Raw genomic sequence first — 11,353 nt, forward strand, 5'->3', positions numbered from 1 at the left:
ATGAGATGGCTGGATGGCATCACCGACTCAATGGACATGAGTCTGAGTGAAATCCAGGAGTTGGTGATGGACAGGGAGGCCTGGCGTGCTGCAATTCATGGGGTCACAAAGAGTCGGACATGACTGAGCGACTGAACTGAACTGAACTGATGGTTTCCTTTGCTGTGCAAAACATGACCAAGTTTGATTATTTTGCTTCTTTAAACATTTTTATTTAATTTATTGATTTGGCTGCACCAGGTCTCATGCCTTAGCTGTGGCATGTGGGATCTTTGTTGCATCATGCAGGATCCTTTGAGGCAGCACGTGGACTCTGCAGCACTTCCATAGTTGCAGCACTCAAACTCTCTGGTTGTAGCACACGGACTTTGGAGTGCACAAGCTCAGTAGTTGTAGTTCACAGGCTCAGTTGCTCCACAGCACGTGGAATCTTAGTTCCCTGACCAGGGATTGAACCTGAGTCCCCTGCATTGCAAGGCAGATTCTCAATCCCTGGACAGACCACCCAGGAAGTCCCCTGTTTTTATTTTTGTTTCTATTACCTTGGGAACCTGACCTAAGAAAGCACTGCTACAGTGTATGTCAGAGAATGTTTTGACTATGTTCTCGTAGGAATTTTATGGTGCTATATCTTATATTTAAATCTTTAAGCCATACTGAATTTCTTTTTTGTGTATGGTTTGAGGGTGTGTTCTAACTTCCTTAATTCACTTGCTGAAGGGACTGTCTTTTCTCCATTATATATTCTTGCCTACTTTGTCAAAGATTAATTGACCATAGGTGTATGAGTTTATTTCTGCATTTTCTATTCGTTCTATTGAGCCATCTGGCTGTTTTTGTGCCAATACCACACTGTTTTGATGACTGTAACTTCATCGTATTGTCCAAAGTCTAGGAGAATTATGCCTCCAGCTTTGTTGTTTTTCCTCAGGATTACTGTGGGAATTCTGGGTCTTTCATGGTTTGATATCAATTTTAGGAATATTTGTTCTAGTTCTGTGAAAATGTTGTGGGTAATTTGTTAGGGATCACATTCAATCTGCAGATTGCTTAGGGTAGTATGGCCATTTTAATATATGACTGAAATTTAAATTGGGCATTAAGCTTCCTAGCCAGGGAAACCAAGGACACTTGTTCTAATATATGACTCCCACTATTAGAAAGAAATGTCTATCAGTTCCTTCAAGAAAATAAAAGTTCTGAATGTTCTCCTCCTTCTTCAAGCAGAATGCCACTGCTGCTGCTAAGTCACTTCAGTTGTGTCCGACTCTGTGCGACCCCATGGACTGCAGCCCACCAGGCTCCTCCATCCATGGGATTTTCCAGGCAAGAGTACTGGAGTGGGGTGCCATTGCCTTCTCCATCAAGCAGAATAGCATCTAAATAATATGATCTTAGAGGACGAATTTCATGGCTGTTGCCCCCACATACAAAACTTGTAAAACTATGGGTGATCTTCCCTGAATATCATTTCTTTGGGCTAGATTTCTGATACAAAGTGAAGAGCAGAAAATTCAATATATATTCTCTGAGGGACTCAGAGAACTCCAAACAGAAGAGAAGCCCAGGGGGATCTAGGCAAAGCAGGCTTTTCTCCAGGAAAAGCAGTTTTGGAATGTTCCCAGCATTTATTTTCACTATCTAAGTTGTCTTGCAAAGTTACATTTTGTGGCTTCTAGCCCATCTTGATCACGAGTTTGGACAGTGCTCCTCTGTATTTGCCAGCATCTCCACTGAATAGTGACTGCTACTGCTTTTGTAGCCATGAAACTTTCCCAACAAGTATTACAATGTCTTCAGTAGAGCAGAAGGGAATAATCAACCACAAAAGGGCCTGGAAGTGATTTTAATCATGAAGAATGACTCTGCAAGATGACTACAATACTTAGCTAATGTGATGTGCAGGTTTTTCTATCCGAGAACAGCCAAACAACTCAGTTCACTGAACAGACATGATCATTGGTAAAGAATTCATGTATTTGTTGGAGTCTAGTAAGTTTTACAAGAGTGAAAGAATAGTTCTGGCATATATGTAAAATATCAGCATTTGTAGGGGAAAGCAATCATAGGAAAGAAAATGGAAAAAAAACCACAAAAAGTAAAAATTTTTAAAGTTAAATACCATTCAACATCCACTAATATATCCTCAGTAAGATTCCATGATAAAAGCCTTCTCTTATAGAGTTAACTACGTGAACTAAAGCATATTTTTGGTATTCATGATAGTGTCCAAAAGGAAAAGCCACCATCTTTTAAAACACAAAGGTGATAATTTAAATGTTCTCCTTATTCTCCCAATATAATGGGTTTCAGAGTGTTTTAGGGAAAACTTGAATTGTAAAAATACTCATAGAATGGGAAAAACAGAGAACAGGTATAAAAAGGCAGTTGGTAGGCACAGAAAGCACAAACTATAGAAGAAAAGATTAATAAATTTAGACATTAAAAATAAAAATGTTCATCAAAAGATGCTATAGCAATAATTAAAACTTCTTTTCATTGAAAGACACTGATAATAATAATAAATATTTACATAGTGCTTCCTAGGAGTGAGGCACTGTTCTAAATATGTTACATTTTTGCTTAATAATAGTTAAGGTTTACTGAATAATAATAATGCATACTTGTTTAATAATATTGCCTTTGTTTAACAGATGAGGAAATTGAGGCACCAAAGATTTTTTAAGTGAAAAAACAAGCCATGGACCAGGCGTATATATCCAAGACACACACGCACAATTCCTGCAAAACAATAAACAGAATAAAATAACAGAACGGAAACATGGGCAAAGGGGATGAACAGAAGAGGAAACCCTAGTGGTCAATAAAATGTAAAAGATGTACAATCTCAGTAGGAATCAGAGAAATGCGTAGTAGAACAGTGTATGAGACAGCATTCCCAGTGCATCCAACCTGCAGATAAGACTGAGTATGGTGAGACTGGCGTGCTGCGATTCACGGGGTCGCAGAGTCAGACACGACTGAGCGGCTGATCTGGTCTGATGGTAAGAATGCAGAACTGGAACAGCATTACACTGGTGGCAGCAGAAGTTGGCACAACCACTTTGAAGAACAATTTGACATTATTTAGTAAAGTTGAGGGCTTTCCAGGTGGCTCAGTGGCGAAGAATCTGCCTGCCAATGCAGGAGACACAGGTTCCACCCCTCGGTCGGGAAGATCCCTTGGAGAAGGAAATGACAACCCACTCTGGTATTCTTGCCCAGGAAATCCCATGAACAGAGGAGCCTGGTGGGATACCGTTCATGGGGCTGCAAAAGAGCCAGACACGACTTAGCAACTGAAGAGCATCAACAATAAAGTTGAACAAACTCGTCCCTTATGATTCAGTAATACCTCTCCTAAACACCATTCTCAAAAGCACAAGCTCCTGAGCATACGGAGACATGAGCGATAACGCCCATCGAGCAGTGTTTATAATGGTTAATTACTGGAAGCTGTCTTAATTTTACTGATAGGAGACAAAGTGTAGTTGATTTGCGTGTTAGACTGACACACAGCCGTGAAGATTAATGACGAGCACCTACCAGCTTGTGTCTCTGTGAACCTTCTCCCTGACCCCTGCCTCTCCGCGCTGTTTCCTGGGTTTACTGGACACTTCTCTTCACACGGTCTTACTGTGAACAAGGCAAGAAAATGGACTTTCTGTTAATTGAGTTACAGTGAAGTAATATGGAGTTTCTCCATATTTTTCTCTCTCAGGTTACCCAACATTTTTTTAAATTGGAAAGTGTCTCAAATCCTTTAGTCACATATTTATTCACAGTTCTTGCTCTCCTTCCAGACAGCTAACCACATCCACATGTTGGCTTGTTTTATTCTGTGGCAGCCTTATTTCGAAATCACCAGGTAAGGGACATCTCACTGTGGCCTCCAGATAGAAATGACACTCTTACATGTGCTGAGTTTTGAAAGTTAATTAGAGTTTGCCTGGCAGAGTGTGGCAGGTAAGGGAGTTCCAGCTGGAAGAATAAAAATGTGTGAAAGTCCAGAGACGGGAAGCAGCTGGGTTGTTGAAGAACCTCTGGGCAATTTACAGAGCTCTCAGCATGACTGCAGTAGGGTCAAGGCCCAGCCCGCCCGAATAGAGGGGTGACAGATGGGAGGGGAAGGGCTTTGTGTTTGGGGAGGAGCTAGGAGCGCGTTAAACAGGCATGTTGGGACTTCCCTGGTGGTCCTGTGGTTGAGACTCTGTGCTTCCGGTCCCTTGGCCTAGGAAGTAAGATCCCATCTTCCACGTGGTGTGGCTCCCTCCCACCCCCAAAAAGATAAATAAAAATTAAGAAAAAAAACCAAGCATATCGTTTCCTCTCTGTACTTTCACCCCTCTGCTTTCGCACTGCTTCCCCTAAGCTTTTTTCATTATAACCATAACAAATCATGTCAGCACCTTGATTTTGAAAAATAATTGCTGAAATGACCCCAGTTTTGAAGAAAGTGCTCAGAAAGAGCCCTCTTTCTTTTGCTCTCCACTGTATCTCCCTCTGAAAAGTGGCTGCAGATGGATGGAGGCAGTGGCCTGACTACATGGAGCTCGGGACAACATGCTAAAAGCTGGGACTTGACCTGGTCTGTGATGTGCCCAGTAAAAGGTTTTAGGAAAGGATTAATCCCCAAAAACCCTACATTTCTGAGAGCAAACACACACCCCAATATACACATAAACATATATGTGCATGAATAGATAGATACACTATTTAGAGGCATTAGATAGATTCTCTACAAATGTATTAAGCATATATGCAAATATATACACAATTGCTCCGTTTACTATATTCACACACATATAGTATGTTATACATATACATACATATATATATATACACACACACACACACACACATGTAAGTATGTGGGTGGCAAGAATACACAGAAGAAGTATACAAAAAAGATGTTCATGACACAGATAATCATGATGGTGTGATTACTCACCTAGAGCTAGACATCCTGGAATGCGAAGTTATCCGGCCTTAGGAAGCATCACTATGAACAAAGCTAGTGTAGGTAATGGGATTCCAGCTGAGCTATTTCAAATCCTAAAAGATGATGCTGTGAAAGTGCTGCACTCAACCTGCCAGCAAATTTGGAAAACTCAGCAGTGGCCACAGGATTGGAAAAAGTCAGTTTTCATTCCAATCCCAAAGAAAGGCAATGCCAAAGAATGCTCAAACTATCACATAGCTGCACTCCTCTCACATGGTAGCAAAGTAATGTTCAAAATTCTCCAAGCCAGGCTTCAACAATACATGAACCGTGAACTTCCAGATGTTCCAGTTGGATTTAAAAAAGGCCAAGGAAACAGAGATCAAATTGCCAACATCTATTGGATCATCGAAAAACTGAGAGTTCCAGAAAAGCATCTACTTCTGCTTTATTGACTATGCCAAGCCTTTAACTGTGTGGATCACAACAGACTGGAAAATTCAAAAGACGGGAATACCAGACCACCTGACCTGCCTCCTGAGAGATCTGTATGCAGGTCAAGAAGCAACAGTTAGAACTGGATATGGAACAACAGACTGGTTCCAAATCGGGAAAGGAGTACGTCAAGGTACTATATTGTCACCCTGCTTATTTAACTTCTATGCAGAGTACATTATGAGAAATGCTGGACTGGATGAAGCACAAGCTGGAATCAAGATTGCCAGGAGAAATATCAATAACTTCAGATATGCAGATGACACCACCCTTAGGGCAGAAAGCGAGGAACTAAAGAGCCTCTTGATGAAAGTGAAAGAGGAGAGTGAAAAAGTTGGCTTAAAACTAACATTCAGAAAACTAAGATCATGGCACCCTGTCCTATCACTTCATGGTAAATAGATGGGGAAACAATGGAAACAGTGAGAGACTTTATTTTGGGGGGCTCCAAAATCACTGCAGATGGTGGCTGCAGCCATGAAATTAAAAGATACTTGCTTGGGAGAAAAGCTATGACCAACCTAGACAGCATATTAAAAAGCAGAGGCATTACTTTGCTGACAAAGGTCCATCAGTATGGTTTTTCCAGTGGTCATGTATGGATGTTAGAGTTGGACTATAGAGAAAGCTGAGTGCCAAAGAATTGATGCTTTTGAACTGTGGTGTTGGAGAAGACTCTTGAGAGTCTCTTGGACTGCAAGGAGATCCAACCAGTCAATCCTAAAGGAAATCAGTCCTGAATGTTCATTGGAAGGCCTGATGCTGAAGCTGAAACTCCCACTCCAACACCTGATATATGAAGAATGAACTCATTAGAAAAGACCCTGATGCTGGGAAAGATTGAAGGTGGAACGAGAAGGGGACGACAGAGGAAGAGATGGTTGGATGGCATCACTGACGTGATGGACATGAGTTTGAGTAAATTCCAGGAGTTAGCGATGGACAGGGAGGCCTGGCGTGCTGTGGTCTGTGGGGTCGCAAAGAGATGGACACGACTGAGCAACTGAACTGAACTGAACTGATACATGTATACAGTGGAATGTATATATACATATATATAAAGAATATAAAATTGTATGTGTATGTATATAAAATGTGTATATGTGTATCTATATTTTGTATTAAGGGAGAAACAAACAGCTGGAGAGAGAGAGGCAGAGACATGGAGAAACTGGATGGATACCTACTCACGATGCTAACAATGGCTACCTCTGAAGGCAGATTGGAGGGAGGACTTTCACTTCCTGTTTTTACCTTACTGAAGTATTTGAATTTGATGCAAGAGCATACATTGATTTTGTAGTACAGAAATCTCAAAAGCATAAAAATTTAGGGAATATTGTTTAGATATGGGAACTTCCTCAGTGGCTCATGGGTAAGAATCCGCCTGCAATGCAGGAGATGCAGGAGACCTGGGTTCAATGCCTGGGTCGGGAAGATCCCCCGGAGGAGGGCATGGCAACCCACTCCAGTATTCTTACCTGGAGAATCCCAGGGACAGAGGAGCCTGGCGGGCCACAGTCCATAGGTCTCAACAAGTCGGACACGACTGAAGCAACTTAGCATGCATGCACGTGCATGCTAGGCTGATAGTGAACACTTCATAACGAATGCCCAGTGTTCTGTGGAAATAAGAGCTGTAGTGGTGGTGTGAGGAGGCGTAGGGGGTGGAGTGGGTGCAGGCTGGAGACCCGTCAGGAGGCGATTGCTGCAGATCCAGGAGAAAAGGAGGTGTGGAATATACGCACTCATTCACTGCTCACTCTTTGCCCCTGCTCCTCCCCAAATCAGGAATCCAGTTCTCACCCCAACCTCTTCACCTACTGAGATTCCGCTCATCCTTCAAGGATGAGTTCAAACCCTGGTTTCTTCATAAAACGTCCTCAATCCCAGTCTTGCTAGAGTCCCCTCTTGAGTGTTCCCATGGCACTTTGTTTCAAGTTTGGCATTTCTTTCTGCCTTGTTCTGTCACAAGTTATTCCTGTCTCTCAACCAGACAGTAAGACCTTTGAAGGTAAGAGCCATTTCTCTAATCGTTGAAAAAAAACATCTCATGGTTTTAGCACAGGGCTTTGCATGTCATGGATTCTCAATAAATTTTCTTTCAGTGAAAAACATTGAAAAGAACAATATTTTGAGACAGAAAGCATTTTATTTTATTTAAAAAATTTTTTTGGCCAAGCAGCTCAGCAAATGGGCTCTTAGTTCCCCAACCAGGGATGGAACCCCAGGCCACAGCAGCAAAAGTACCAAGTCCTGACCCCTGCACCACTGGGGAATTTAGAAACCATTCTAAAACTGTCATTTCCTTTTTCTCTTCTGTTGATATCCCTTATGATAAACCTACTTTTTCCTAATTTCTTTACATTTCAGTTTAAAAAAAAAGGATTTTGATAATCACATACCAAAAACTAAAACCTTATTTTTCTAAACAATACAATTTTTTCAATTAAAAAATTTCTTTTATTGAAGTCTAGTTGATTTACAATGTTGTGTTAATTTCTAGTGTACAGTAAATTGATTCAGTTATATTTATATGCTTTTTCATATTCTTTTCCATTATGGTTTATCAGGACACTGACTATATTAATTATTAATAGTTCCCTGTGCTATGGTGGGCTTTCCCGGTGGCTCAGATGGTAAAGAATCCGCCTGCAATACAGGAGACCTGGGTTTGATCCTTGGGTTGGAATGATCCCCTGGAGAAAGGAATGGCTACCCACTCCAGTATTCCTGCCTGGAGAATCCCCATGGACAGAGGAGCCTGGGGGGCTATAGGCCATCGGGTCACAAAGAGTCAGACATGACTGAGTGACTCAGCACGCAGCACAGTGCTATACAGTAAGACCGACCTTGTTGTTTATCCATTCAATATATAAAAGCTTGCATCTGCTGATCCCAAACTCCCAATCCATCCCTCCCCACCCTCTCTTGGCAACCACAAGTTTCTGGTTCATAGGTAAGTTCATTATTAGCATAGTTTAGATTCTGCATGTAAGGATATCATATAGTATTTCTTTTCTCTTTCTGACTTACTTCACATACTGTGATAATCTCTAGGTCCATCTGTGTTGCTGTAAATGGTATAATTTCATTCTTTTTTACGGCTGAGTAGTATTCCATTGTATGTATGTACCACATATTCTTTATCCATTCATCCATCAATGAACGGTTATGTTTCTTCCATGTCTTGGCCACTGTGAGTAGTGCTACTCTGAATACAGGAGTGCATGTAACTTTTCAAATTATAGTTTTCTCTGGATACATGTCCAGGCATGGAATTGCAGAATCACATTGGCAGCTCTGGGCTTCCCTGGTGACTCAGATGGTAAAGAACACACCTACAATGTGGGAGACCTAGGTTCAATCCCTGGGTTGGGATGATCCCCTGGAGGAGGGTATGGGAACCCACTCCAGTATTCTGGCCTGGAGAATCCCCATGGGCAGAGGAGGCTGGTGGGCTACAGTCCATGGGGTCCCAAAGAGTCAGACATGACTGAGCGACTGACTAAGCACAGCCCAGCAAAGGCAACTTTATGTTTAGTTTTTGAGGAACCTCCATACTGTTTTCCATAGTAGCCGCATTAATTTACACTCCCGCCAACGGTGCAGGAGGGTTCTCTTTTCCCTACACACTCTTCAGCGTGCAATTTGTAGACTTTTTAATGATGGCCATTTTGATCAGTGTAAGGTAGTACCTCATGGTAGTTTTGATTTGTATTTCTGTAATAATTAATAATACTGAACATCTTTTCATGTGCCTCTAAACAATATAATTTGGTGTTCTGCATGTCAGTGCCTACCTTGTGAAATTTCAACCTTGGTGATTACCAGGGGAAATTTCAAAAAAATATAGTTCCCATGAACTATTTGAAGGTTACTTGGATCATAAAAGTAGATCTTAAAAGTTTTCATCACAAAAAATGAAACTGTGCAACTATGTATGGTGAATGATGTTAACTAAACTTATTGTGGTGATCACTTCTTAATATATTGAATTCTTGTGTTGTACACCTGAAACTAACATATTGTTATATGTCAATTATGCATCAATTTAAAAAAACAAAAAAGAACCCAAAAAACAAACAAACAAAAAAACCAGTTTTCAGAGCTACTTGCAGAGATTTCGTTTCAATTGTTCCAAGTTGGAGCATAGGCCCTTATTTTAAAAGCTCCTCTGGTGAACTTAGCATGTAGCCAGGATTGAAGTTTTGCAGAGCTAGTCCTTCCTGCAAGAGACTTCCTTTGAACTCCTTCACGAGAGAGATCAAAGACTTCACATGGATTCAGTTGAGATTGTGTTCTCTTGGCCATCTGGCTGACTTTCTGGGTCTTCCTCATTTCCACCAAGATTCTAATAATATTTAAACCCCATCACTCCCATCCCTTTCTGCCCTTTCCTTACACACAGGTCAGGAGCTTTATTCTTATCTCAGTTTTCTCACATTTTAAAAAACTTTGGATATAAGTTTGACAAATTATAGTGCATTTGTCATTTTGCTTTTACCAGTTCACTGTAAATGTCTTTTTAATACTTCTTTCGACTTTATCACTCTTTAATTTTTCAAAAATATACTATTTATATAAAAACATACTGGGGGAATTTCCTGACACTTTAGCGGTTAGGACTCCAAGCTCTCATTGCTGAGGGCCCAAGTTCAATCCCTGGTCAGGGAACTAAGATCCCATATGCTGCATGGCCAAAAAAACCAAAAATACAGATATATGTGTATTTCATACATATAAGTACATACATACATGTGTGTATCCTTATATCTATTGTTAGGAACATTCTATTTTTTTTTCTGATTGTTCTAGGATCTTCCAAACATACAGAAGAATATATAGAAGAAGTAAATAGTCAATAAATAGAAGCATAAATCCAAATGGCCAATGAAAATATTCTCAATCTCATTATACTTAGGAAAATGCATAGTATATATATAATAATGACTGATTCACGTTGTTGTATGGCAGAAACCAAAACAACATTATAAAGCAGTTATCCTTCAATTAACAAATAAAAATTAATGATCACACACACAGAAAAAGCCCAGAATTCACTGCTGAATTCTACAAGACATTTAATGAATTAACAAAAATCCTTCTCACACACTGTCAAAAAATAGAAGAGACTACAACTCATTCTGTGAGTTCAGTATTACTCTGATAACAAAGCCAGACAAAGACATCACAAGAAAAGAAAACTACAGACCAATATCACCTGTTGATCATAAGTGCAAAAATCCTCTACAAATGTTGGAAAGTCAAGTCCAGCAGCACATAAAAAGGAATATACACCATGACCAAGTGGGATTTATCCCATAAATGTGAGAACTGGTTCAACATATGAAAGTCAATCAATGTAATACATGATATTAATAAAATAAAAGATCATCTCAACAGATAAAACAAAAAGTACATTTGACAAAATCCAACACCCTTTCATGATAAAAACACTCAACAAAATTGGAGGGAATTTCCTCAGCCTGATAAAGGGCACCCATGAAAAGCCTGAAGCTTATATCATATTTAACGGTAAAAGACTGAAAATATTCCCCATAAAATCAGGAATAAGATAGAAATATCTGGTGTCATTATTTCTCTTCAACATTGTACTGGAAGTTCTAGCCAGGGCAACTAGGTGAGAAAAAGAAAAAAGGGAAATCGAGGTTGGAAGGGAGAAGATAAAACTGTTTCTATTTGTAGATGACATGATCTTGCATATAGAAAACCCTAAAAAAAAAAAACCAGAACAAAAAATGATTAGAGTTGATAAACAATTAACCAAAGTTGTAAGAGGAAATTCTCTGATGGTCCTCTGATTAGGACTCTGAGCTTCCATTGGGGGAGGAGGTTCCATCCTGGTTGGGGAACTCAGATTCAGCAAGCTACATAGGGAAAAAAAAAAAAAAA

Source organism: Bison bison, unplaced genomic scaffold, assembly GCF_000754665.1.
Source record: "Bison bison bison isolate TAMUID 2011002044 unplaced genomic scaffold, Bison_UMD1.0 scf7180017864329, whole genome shotgun sequence".
Lineage (NCBI taxonomy): Eukaryota > Metazoa > Chordata > Mammalia > Artiodactyla > Bovidae > Bison > Bison bison.